Source organism: Salmo salar, chromosome ssa04, assembly GCF_905237065.1.
Source record: "Salmo salar chromosome ssa04, Ssal_v3.1, whole genome shotgun sequence".
NCBI classification, from domain to species: Eukaryota; Metazoa; Chordata; class Actinopteri; order Salmoniformes; family Salmonidae; genus Salmo; species Salmo salar.
Window position 1 is genome coordinate 13,976,371 of NC_059445.1, and position 12,294 is coordinate 13,988,664.

Below are 12,294 nucleotides of genomic sequence, written 5' to 3' on the forward strand. Positions count from 1 at the left end.
TGAATCCAAATCTGGTCAGGTGGGCATCATTTGAAAGTGTGTACTATTGCCAACATGGCTAGCTAAGTTACAAAATGCAGTGGCTGTCTTTTTTGTTGTTGAGTGCTCCAACTTCTTCTTATCTTGAATGAGTCCTTTAGGAAGTTTTTCTTGGTAAGCCATTCTTACGATCTTACAGTGTTAGGCTTTCACAAGGAAATTCAGAGAAGCAAGAAACAGATCGTAATTTTGGTGCGCATAGAATAGTCACGAGTGCATTCGGAGGTTCGTTCCGCGCCAAACTTCTTCACAATATGACAAACAGGCTCATATTTTTTTTATTATTATACAAAATGAATCAACAACTTACATCTCTACATCAAACATGTCTAACAAAAACAAAACACAGGTATAAACAAGAAAATACTAAATGCATACAAAAAAATATATATATATTAAAGTACAATTGTATTCACTCTGAAAAAAATGGCATTATAATGATTCAGTAAGATGTTATTCACTATGGATAATGTTTTAACAAGATGATTAAATTCAATCAAAAATATTTAATTTTTGTTTGTGTATAAAGTATTTGGCAACAAGAATAAAACAAATTCACTATAATTTCAATGGTTTTGTTATCATTGCAATAGTAACATATTGTGACGACCCTGGGTTTATAAGCGCGGAAATCGACTCTGCCGCTTGAGCATGCTTTTGCGGCACAGTCGATAGCGCGCCGGACTTCGGGCTTGAAGGTCGAGGGTTCGAGACCTGCTCCCTGCCTGCTGTTTCATTACATTAAAAATCCTGCCGACAACGCCAAATGTAATGAAACAGCAGGCAGGGAGCAGGTCTCGAACCCTCGACCTTCAAGCCCGAAGTCCGGCGCGCTATCGACTGTGCCGCAAAGCATGCTCAAGCGGCAGAGTCGTTTTCCGCGCTTATAAACCCAGGGTCGTCACACTACTCCCTCCTTTCAAAGAGCGCGTCCTCGCGCTAGCTTGCGACTCAACGTCTTACAGGAACACGCTCACCGGCCAAGCACACGCACTGTCGTGGATGCAAGGTCCGATCCCACTTCTGACACCAATGTAATGAAACAGCAGGCAGGGAGCAGGTCTCGAACCCTCGACCTTCAAGCCCGAAGTCCGGCGCGCTATCGACTGTGCCGCAAAAGCATGCTCAAGCGGCAGAGTTGATTTCCGCGCTTATAAACCCAGGGTCGTCACAATATTATATCCTTCATGTCAAAAACATGGGTAGTGTTCAAAACGGTAAATAAATATTCAGCAAGGTTTTCCCAAAAATCTATCACAGATTTACATTCATAGAACAAGTAAGATTTTCACATTTTTCGCAAAAAGCGCAGATGTAGAAACGGGCTCATTCTGTTCAGAACAACCCAGGTTATGATGCCATGTCATCTTGCAACTGTACATCAAGCTTAGTGATCATAAACGTTGACACTGTATAAGACATGAGTTTTATGATATAGAAATGTGAAGTGTACATTTGGACTAACTGGTGTTTGGCTTGTATGACATCAAAGCGGTATATTTATTATAATCCTAATCACTTTGTCTCTCAAAATACATAGAGTCCTCTTTATTTACAGCATTTTCCTCACTCAGACAACAAAGTATGTTGTACAACAATTTTTTGTTGCTCGCGATGTTCAAATTCAGAACTGCTGTCAGTCAAAACCAATACTGAATTGTGAAGTGGAGACCTTGAACTCTGACATCATGTTACTGTACAGCCACTGCGTCCAATTTAAACGCTTATCAGTGTCCAAATCTGCTATTTTGAACCTGTAACGGGTACACTCCTTCAAATGAGTGGATTTGGCTATTCAGACACACCTGTCGCTGACAGGTGTATAAAATCAAGCATACAGCCATGCAATCTTCATAGACAAACATTGCCAGTAGAATGGCCTTACTGAAGAGCTCAATGACTTTCAACATGGCACCATCATAGGATGCCACCTTTCCAACAAGTCAGTTCGTCAAATTTCTGCCCTGCTAGAGCTGCCGCGGTCAACTGTAAGTGCTGTTATTGTGAAGTGGAAACTTCTAGGAGCAACAACGGCTCAGCCGCGAAGTGGTAGGCCACACAAGCTCACAGAACAGGACTGCCGAGTGCAGAAGCGAGTAGCGCGTAAAAATAATCTGTCCTCGGTTGCAACACTCACTACCGAGTTCAAACTGACTCTGGAAGCAACATCAGCGCAAGAACTGTTCGTCGGGAGATTCATGAAATGGGTTTTCTTAGCAGAGCATGCGCACACAACCCTAAGATCACCATGCGCAATGCCAAACGTCGGCTGGAGTGGTGTAAAGCCCACCTCCATTGGACTCTGGAGCAGTGGGAACGTGTTCTCTGGAGTGATGAATCACGCTTCACCATCTGGCAGTCTGACAGACTAATCAGGGTTTGGCGGATGCCAGGAGAACGCTACCTGCCCCAATGCATAGTGCCAACTGTACAGTTTGGTGGAGAAGGAATAATGGTCTGGGGCTGTTTTTCTTGGTTTGGGCTAGGCCCCTTAGTTCCAGTGAAGGGAAATCTTAACGCTACAGCATACGACATTCTATACCATTTTGTGCTTCCAACTTCGTGGCAACAGTTTGGGGAAAGCCCTTTCCTGTTTCAACATGACAATGCCCCCGTACACAAACAGAGGTCCATACAGAAATGGTTTGACGAGATCGGTGTGAAAGAACTTGACTGGCCTGCACAGAGCCCTAAACTCAATCCCATCAACCACCTTTGGAATGCTGACTGTGAGCCAGGCCTAATCGCCCAACATCAATGGCCAACCTCACTAATGCTCATGTGCCTGAAAGGAAGCAAGTTCCCGCAGCAATGTTCCAACATATAGTGGAAATTCTTCCTAGAAGAGAGGAGGCTGTTATAGCAGCAAAAGGTGTGACCAAGTCCATATTAATGCCCATGACTTTGGAATGAGATGTTCAAACGAGCAGGTGTCCACATACTTTTGGTCATGTAGTGTATGTTTAGAAGGTCCAATTTACCAGATTCTGAACATGGAGAAGTTCTAGTGGCAACCTTCTTTCCCTGATCACCTCTGATAAGCCCCCCTCCACATCCTCAGAATAGCACCCAGAAAGAGGGTCCACCATAACCCCTTTCTCTTTGCTTTCACCCTTTGACGCTAGCATCCGAATCATCCGGCCCGCCTGTAAAAATACACAGCGTATAAATAGGGGATACCAGGAAGGATCCTAATACATTTGGATCCGGTTCAGTTCAGGGAGAGGATAGGAGGAGGAGGGTAGTATTCTGCCTCCTTTAGCTGGTTGGCGCGAGGCCCCCCATGACTGTGGTCAGGTTTGAAGGGTATGAGCCTGCATTCCAGTGCCTCTCCTGCCGTCACGAACTCACCACAAGGCCCAACGCAGCATTTCAGCTCTTAATGGTGGATTAAGATGTAAAAACCACCCGATTGGTCCGCTGGCTGTTGGGACTGGTGTTATCACCTGGCGTTATCACTAGGCAGAACAGGACAGAAGCCCTGGAGACAAGCTTCATATAGCACCTGGAACAGGCCCAAAAACTAGGCACTAGATGGGTGGTACTATAACTACATTACATAAGACTTTAAAAAGTATGTATGATCACGATAGTCATAAGTAAGCATTAATGCACAAGACTGTGCAATGTCAGGGAATAACTGTACACCTCCAGCGGTGTGAGAAGGCACACGGCCGAAGGAGTTCCCACTGAAGGAGTTTAGATGGAGTGCTAGATAGTCTACAAACACAACGTCATGGTCGATCCATGTTCCAAGGCTATATTCGAGGTCTAATTAGCGGTGATAATGAGCTAGCTACTGAACGCCAGTCCAGCTAAAAGAGCCCTGCTAGAGACTTGAGGGAGTGCTGCACTGCAGTCCCAGGAATGTGTGGCACAGTGTCAGGGAATTCCTGTCTTTTAACGCTGTCACTTTGAAGCGAACGCATTTGCACCTGTAGCCCGTGTTTACGCTTACCATAACATGACCGGTTGGACTGGAGGCGGGATGTTGGACAGTTGGCCGGTCAGCAAGAAGAAATGACATGTTTGACACTAGGGGCACCTTGTTACAATGACAGCTATTTTAAAAAGGTTTCTTGAAATGTTTTTTTTCCCCGTGAGAAATATGAGAGAAGGAAGTGCTCTCCACACTTTCAGAAAAACCACAACTAGATGCTGCAGATGTTTTTGATAGATTTATTAAAATGTACAAACAAGAGAAACAGGTGTTCTAGACAGAGCATTATTTATGGAAACGTCTTCTAGACTACTTAGCTTTTAACATTTTATTTGTGTCAAGATTTCAGAATTGATGCATGAAAAAAAAGGAGGTATATTTTGACACACTACATTGGGATGTTTGTGAATGAGTGTGTAGAAAGAGGATAAACTATCCTGTAAAGGAAACAGTTTGGAGTTCTCGCCCGTATCCCACCTCTCCCAGTTGTTTCTTTCTGTCATAGCTAAGCTATATCACAGTATCACTTTCATTTCCCCTGGATCATGAACCAACACTGCTATCTTCTTGGCTTGGACTGTATCTTGTCCTGGCCTCCCTTTCCTCCCCTTCTTTTTGTTGTGTTTTACTACGTGTAAATTATAGCATATCTGCTACTATTAGCATCCAGAGCAATCCACCCATAAGCCCTTTAGGATTTCTTCTTGGATGGAGATGCAGTGGATTGGCTCCATAGCCTGGTTTCTAATTCATGAGGGTATTAACAGGTGGCCTCGCAATAGCAGGGTCCAGTTCACTGTATGTGGGGACCAGGGCTGCATTTAGCAGGGCACAACATGGTGAAACGTTCAGAAATATATTTTGCAGAACAGACATGCCTCTCTGAGATGAGGAATCAGGAATCACGTCGGCTCTAATCATGACATTTCTATCTGCAACGTTTCCACAACGTTTGGCTCCTGAACGAGGCCCAGCTGACACGAGGGGAAGTTGAAGAACATGAATAAAACACACGCTTCACGCTGAGTAGGACTTAGATCGCCCAATAACAGACACATTGTGACACATTCACTACATTTATCTAGCTACTGACATCAAAACAGCCAAAAAGGATGTAATCAAACCCATGCAAATAAAATGTACAGAACATGACGATGGAAGTATTGCCGTTTTATCAAAAAGACAAATGAATTGACAATATAGCTTGAGGGGGAATGTGAAAAATCTGCATAAAGATTTGAAACTGATCTTCCCAAAAATGTATCTGGGAAAAAAGATGTTAACAATGTTAAGTTCATACATGACCTCATCTCGTATGACTTCATTTGAGTTTATGTAAATAAATAATGCAGCTTTCTAGAATGCCCTTCAAGCCAATCAGAAATCAGTATTCAACAATGCCATGGTAAAAATCCTAAGTAAATCAGAATAACAACATGAACACATTCTGACACTGCTACTCTTCCCTAAAGACATACTTCCTATCTATACTATATACACACACACACACACACACGAGACATGGACCCTGTGACGCAGGGCATATGTTTAGAATTGAAATGAATGAATCAAAATTAGGCGTATTAACTCCGAAGGCTATGATAACAAAAATACAGTATAATAAAAGTACCAGAATATAATGATAGCATTTGTGAAATTTAACTTAGCATTTCCGTAGGTTATCCTGAGATATAAAAGACAACAATAGTTAAATTGTTTATAGACAGAGAAAACATCAACTTAACCAACTAGCCTATATAATATGAATTGAATGAAATACTTTGTTTTCAGGCGTTTCCGATGAATTTACCTTTTACGTTTTTTCTTCAGCCTAAAAAACACAAAGAAAACAACGTGGAAGTCAGCATGAAGTCAGTGGGTCACTCGTGATTCAAATGATTCATTTCGTTGTGCAGAACAGTTATTCATCTGAAAAGCACTTAGCTTCAACCTTTGCTAATCTTGCTTTGTAATCGATGGAGCGTCACGATGGGGAGATCAAACTGGGCTACCTTTCTCTGGGCTTTTTAACTTTCTCCATCTATATTCCTACCTGGCTGGATGTTCCTGGAAAGTTGTGTCCTTAGTCATCCTGTGACACCACTATCCTGGCTCTCGTCACCTGTAACCCCCTGCCATACCTTCTGCTTTGACCATGTTTACGTGGCCTCTGACCTTTGACACCTGTGCTGAAACATCTGTTTGCGGGACAGGATACCGGACATGGGAAAAAAAAAAAAACTCTATTAAATTGATATATGATGACCCTTTTATGGATTCTTTGAACCGGTGTATGCCCCCTAGGTGTGAAGACCGTGGAGTTGAGGTGGTTCAACTCCTTAAAAAGCAATTGATGACTTAGACTAGATTCACTTTTAGATCGACAAAAAGCTGCGTGTACAGATTTCATACATAAAACTCCTACATACCCAAATAAGAATTAAAGGCAGCTAACAGGTGTTTATTGGATATGGCTGGAGTGCAGTCTATAGTACATGACCAAATCAATGAAAACCGGCCATGCTGTAGGAGTGTCTCATCCTCACAGCTCTTATATCCTGCCGTTGCACTTTCAAATGTGACCCCCGGTAATCTCAAATGCATGCAATAAAAAGGAGACCGGGTAACAGAGAACAGCTTTATGTGATTACTAAGGGTCTGATTGCATATTGCAGGACAGGTGAGCTCTCGCACAGCTCTGTGAAGTGGCTGGGCTAAACTGAGCTAAAGTTCAGCCATATAGGAACAGATAGGGATCTGTGTGGAGAGAACCCCCAGTTAGGCAGTTACTATAGTGAAGGAGAAACCTAGTCACTGAAAGGCTTGACATTCCACTGGGGATTTAGTGACTCTGGGGAAAATGCTACGGAGGCTAACCTGAGTCCAGCGAGAGACTACCACCTCCTCAATCTGGTCTCTGAACAAGAGCTCAAATGCTGGGTTACAAAAGTAGTGATTACAATTGATTAGATTGCTCACATTGTAGTAAGGCCTAGGAGTCAAGGGTTTGAACTGTAGCGGAGGTAAGTTTCCCCCTATCATTTTATTAACGGATAGTAATAGACCAAAACCTCAACCGGTTTTCAGTCTCATTACCTACAACCTGCATAAACCTGTTTACTACCTTCACCTTTACCCCCCTCTAAAAACGTCAGGTGGAAACTAAGTGAAATCCGAAATCCTTTCTGTCCTAAACTGACTATATACCTGTTTTATCATTGCTTTATGACATCACAGAGGGACAGTTTCAAACGTTACAATTTATCACCGCTCTTTCCCTCTCCCCTGGGCTTTTACAGCGTGCAGTAAAGCAGATCTAGCCTTTTGGAACCGCCCACTCGTCATCACAACGGTCTCCTCTAAACGACCTGTTCCATGCAGTCAATATTCCTACACTGCATGGTAGAATACAATACAACTGTAATTGTCCATTTTGTCAGAAGACGTTACCATAAAGACGTTTTTGGAAACACTTTGAATGAAAGGGCAATGCATGTGTCTAAGCTAATTACCTACCTATTAGTATGGGCATGTAAAAACAGAGAAAATAACTAGGGAAGCAAAAACCGGTTTGATTTGACAGATTAACAACTGAAAAGGTTAAGTGCTGAAAAGTTGAGCAGTTAATCGTAATAGCTTTCAGGTCAAAGCAATGCAGCGATTTACTACATGTTTAGTATTAATATAAATATAAATGTGAAAGCTTGCTGAGGAAGAACACAACTGCAAGTTCATTTAAAAAGGTACAGTGTTTCTTCTAATAGGTTTATGTGCAATATAAACATAATGCATTACATTTACATTACAACAACAAAAGCCAAATTCATCATAGTCATGAATATGCACAGCCCTGCGTCAACTTGTATTACCATTTCTCAACTAGTAACATTTCACTATCAAACATCCGGTAAAACATCTCCATTTTAAAACCACCATACACACACATCAAAATGTAGCAATAGTGGCCGCAGTGTAACATACCTAAAGCGTTCATTTAAAGTAAACTGTTCTTACACCTGGAGAGTGGGGAGAAAAGTCCCCCAACTGTGATGACTAACACACCGAAAGACACAGGCATATTAAGCCGTGGTGTGACTCGTCAGTTTGGGCCTGAGGAAGGAATGTTGGAGGTTGGAGCTGATGCTTGAGGCGATACCAGCAGGTGAATGTCCATCTTTCACCAAGTCTCTGATCACAGTAGGCCCATAGGCCCGAAGAGTAGGTTAGACCCAGGAGGAGTGGACAGGAATGCTAAAACAACCAATTATGTTGGATGGGGACACCGGCAGAAAATACACCAAGCAGAGGATGGTGACAGGTCTATCCCTTACATACTATTGAAGTCACAGACAGAATCGCATTATGGGGATGGACATGAAGCTGTTATGGCTGCTGCTCCTTCCAAACAGTGTGCCTCCAGGACAGAATCTGATCACATGGGGACTGTCAATGAGATCAGAACGATGACTGGTTTGGTACTATGACATCAGTCCATCCAGCAATAGTAAGATAGTTGGAAAGACCATGCTCTCTCTTGACTGATGTAGAGATTTAGTTATGGCTCATGAGAATAGAAATACCTTGTCAGGAACTAAGACTAAATCCATCCACAGTACTTATTGCTTTGCACATAGAAAGGTGACAGTATTTGTGGATGGGTGTGGAGAAGGCATCATCAGGGCCCAGTTATCTATCTGGATTTCGCCTATCGGATAGGATTAAATGCATAGAAATAGAATGAATAGAACAGAGTAATTATTGACTTGAATTGGGAAACCCGTTCTATTAATTTAAATCGCATCCGATTGCCAAAATCCGGCTAGATAACTTTTGAAAAACTGAGCCCAGGGGCTCTAGAGGAGCTGAAAGGATCGGCCACTTCCCTAATCCGGCATTTGGCGGGCGGACTCAATTCCCAGGAGATTATCTGGACAATCCTGCCCCAGGGGAATTCTGTTCAGTAAACAAAGCCTGACCTTAGTTCTGCTGACTACTAGAGACGTTCGACTAACTGCACCTCCCAACTCCCCACAAATGATTTTCTGAACTCTTAGTAGGTCCTCAAAGCACTGACTGTCTGTAAAACAACTGGAAGTGACAGATGGTGTTGGTCAGAGGAACTGTAAGGGTTTTGTTCAATGACTGGATCATTGTCCTTCATTGTTAGTCTAGGATACCGGATTTCAACTTCAGAGTATAGGTACAGATGTAAGATCTTAATTTGATAGCCCTGTTGCAGGAGAACTTTCCTGCAATGCAGGACATTTAAAACTCGTGGTCTATTTGGAGGTTCAAAAAGGCTTAGTAATTCCACGTTGAAATTTCACACTTGATTTTCCCTTACGAAATATGTACTTACCCCTACAAAAATGTAGATGAATTATAATCCACATTTCCTGTTGCAAACTGTCTCAAATCAAGATCCTACATTTGCAATAGACAGCCCTTTGGCCTGGTCCCCTTTGTAAAGCTCAATGGAACATCCGGATGCAATAATAGAGGCTACTACTCTATTCTATCTCCAGGAATAGTGTCTGGGTAAAGTGGGCATCACATCATAGCATGCTACCAGATCTCTCTCTCTCACACACACACACACACACACACACACACACGATGTCAAGGGCTGCCGCTAGCCGCAATGAAGATAGATGCTATTCGGGAAACCCTGTGTTGAACAACGGGCCCCTATTTAGAGAGCTATGGAACCTGGGTGACCGCTGACAAGCTAAGCTACCAAGGTGTAAATACCATTTCCATATAGCATATCAAACTTATAGCCATATTATTTTATTGCCATTGCCTTTCTATAATCTGCTTTCCTTTGTTGACAGACTGGTATTATTATATATTATTATTATTATTATTTAGCTTCTAAAGCGAAATCAATAATGGTGTGTGTGTCTTACAGCACTTGGCAACCAGCTGTCTGCTAGCATGGCGGGAATACAAGAGAGAGAAGGGAAAATGTGACAGCTACGGTGGAACTCTTGGGAAGAGCCTAAAATATAAACACTCAAAAAAGGTCAGAGGTCACCGTCCTCTGACATCCATCAAAGATGGGTTAGGTAGAGGGTATGGTAAACAGTGAAATTGTAAAAGTGAGCTCTTAAGAATTCTCTTCCTTTACCTGGCTTGTGTGTGTGGCATCTGTATGTTTATAAGTGCAATATGCAGAAATCGCTCTGCTATTTCCTGGTTGCTAAAATTCTAATAGTTTGCCTAATTTTAGTTTATGTGACCAAACAAGCCATGTAGAGTGTAGAGAATCATTGTACCATCTAAACTGCTGTGAAATATCTTATAAAAATATGTTGCTGTTTGAAGCTGATGTATGAAACAGAAAGTAAAATTTCGCAACAACGTAACATAAGAACGGGAAGCATAGAAATAACGCACCTAGAACATATCTGCCACTTCTTAGAGTTGAGAATGTCACATTTCTATGTGAATTTGGTCGGGTCCCCCAAAAAGTTACATATTGCAGCTTTAAGTGTGTGCAGGTCTAGAGGTTCCTTGAGGACAATTCCCTCTAGCTCAACCTCTGCATGGACATGTCTCAGTGACCACTAAAGAATGTGGGTGTGTCTCCTAGGACACAGGGAGTACATCACTCTCCTTCTTGTGGTCAGTGTATACCCTTTAATTAGGTTGCGCTGACCTCTGACCTTTTCACTTAGCTCCCACCGCAAAGGGTCACTGAAGGTCAAGGAACCCAAGCAGGAAGTTGGACCGACCCCACCTAGCGGTTTTGTGATGTGGAGACAAGTTCAGGAAGTGAACACGTGAGATGTGTGTGGTATTATACAAACGCGATCTGACTGATCTCTGGACCAGATAGCAGTGGTAAACGCACTGCCGATATGACTAATGGATTGGGGCATGGTTTCAGGTCACATAAAGGAGAGATACTTCCTTTCATAAAGAGAGGCATAGTGTGTAAAAATATCAAATCAAAGTTTATTTGTCACGTGCGCTGAATACAACAGGTGTAGACCTTACAGTGAAATGCTTACTTACAGGCTCTAACCAATAGTGCAAAAAAGGTATTAGGTGAACAATAGGTAAGTAAAGAAATAAAACAACAGTAAAAAGACAGGCTATATACAGTAGCGAGGCTATAAAAGTAGCGAGGCTACATACGGACATCGGTTAGTCAGGCTGATTGAGGTAGTATGTACATGTAGATATGGTTAAAGCATATATATGCATATATGATGAACAGAGAGTAGCAGTAGCATAAAAGAGGGGTTGGCGGGTGGTGGGTGGCGGGACACAATGCACATAGCCCGGTTAGCCAATGTGCGGGAGCACTGGTTGGTCGGCCCAATTGAGGTAGTATGTATATGAATGTATGGTTAAAGTGACTACGCATATATGATAAACAGAGAGTAGCAGCAATGTAAAAGAGGGGTTGGGGACGGGGGGGCACACAATGCAAATAGTCCGGGTAGCCATTTGATTACTTGTTCAGGAGTCTTATGGCTTGGGGGTAAAAACTGTTGAGAAGCCTTTTTGTCCTTGACTTGGCAGTCCGGTACCGCTTGCCATGTGGTAGTAGAGAGAACAGTCTATGACTGGGGTGGCTGGGGTCTTTGACAATTTTTAGGGCCTTCCTCTGACACCGCCTGGTGTAGAGGTCCTGGATGGCAGGCAGCTTATCCCCAGTGATGTGCTGGGCCGTACGCACTACCCTCTGTAGTGCCTTGCGGTCAGAGGCCGAGCAATTGCTGTACCAGGCAGTGATGCAACCAGTCAGGATGCTCTCGATGGTGCAGCTGTAGAACCTTTTGAGGATCTCAGGACCCATGCCAAATCTTTTTAGTTTCCTGAGGGGGAATAGGCTTTGTCGTGCCCTCTTCACGACTGTCTTGGTGTGTTTGGACCATTTTAGTTTGTTGTTGTGGACACCAAGGAACTTGAAGCTCTCAACCTGCTCCACTACAGCCCTGTTGATGAGAATGGGGGCGTACTCGGTCCTCCTTTTCCTGTAGTCCACAATCATCTCCTTAGTCTTGGTTACGATGAGGGATAGGTTGTTATTCTGGCACCACCCGGCCAGGTCTCTGACCTCCTCCCTATAGGCTGTCTCGTCGTTGTCAGTGATCAGGCCTATCACGGACCAGGGCTAGCAATAGATACTCAAAATCAGTATCTCAATTATACTCCCTTGTTCATTAGCTTTCTGTAGATTACAAGGCTAATCAGCTTACTACACAACAAGAGTTTGATAGCAACACAAGGCTATATTTTAGGCGACTATATGAGTATGGTGTAAGTATAAGATGATAATAAAACAGCTATAAACTATAATT

General features: G+C 42.9%; 1 protein-coding gene across 2 annotated transcripts in view; it reads right to left on the minus strand.

Annotated features, from left to right (window-relative positions):
• Positions 1-4,204: 4,204 nt before the first annotated feature.
• Positions 4,205-12,294, minus strand: part of LOC106610211 (mucin-5AC) — a 30,914-nt gene continuing 22,824 nt past the window's right edge. For both annotated transcript variants that reach the window (XM_014209413.2, XM_045716573.1), the window contains exon 10: positions 4,205-5,810. The gene's annotated coding sequence lies outside the window, so the exon portion shown is untranslated. The remainder of the gene's footprint in view (positions 5,811-12,294) is intronic.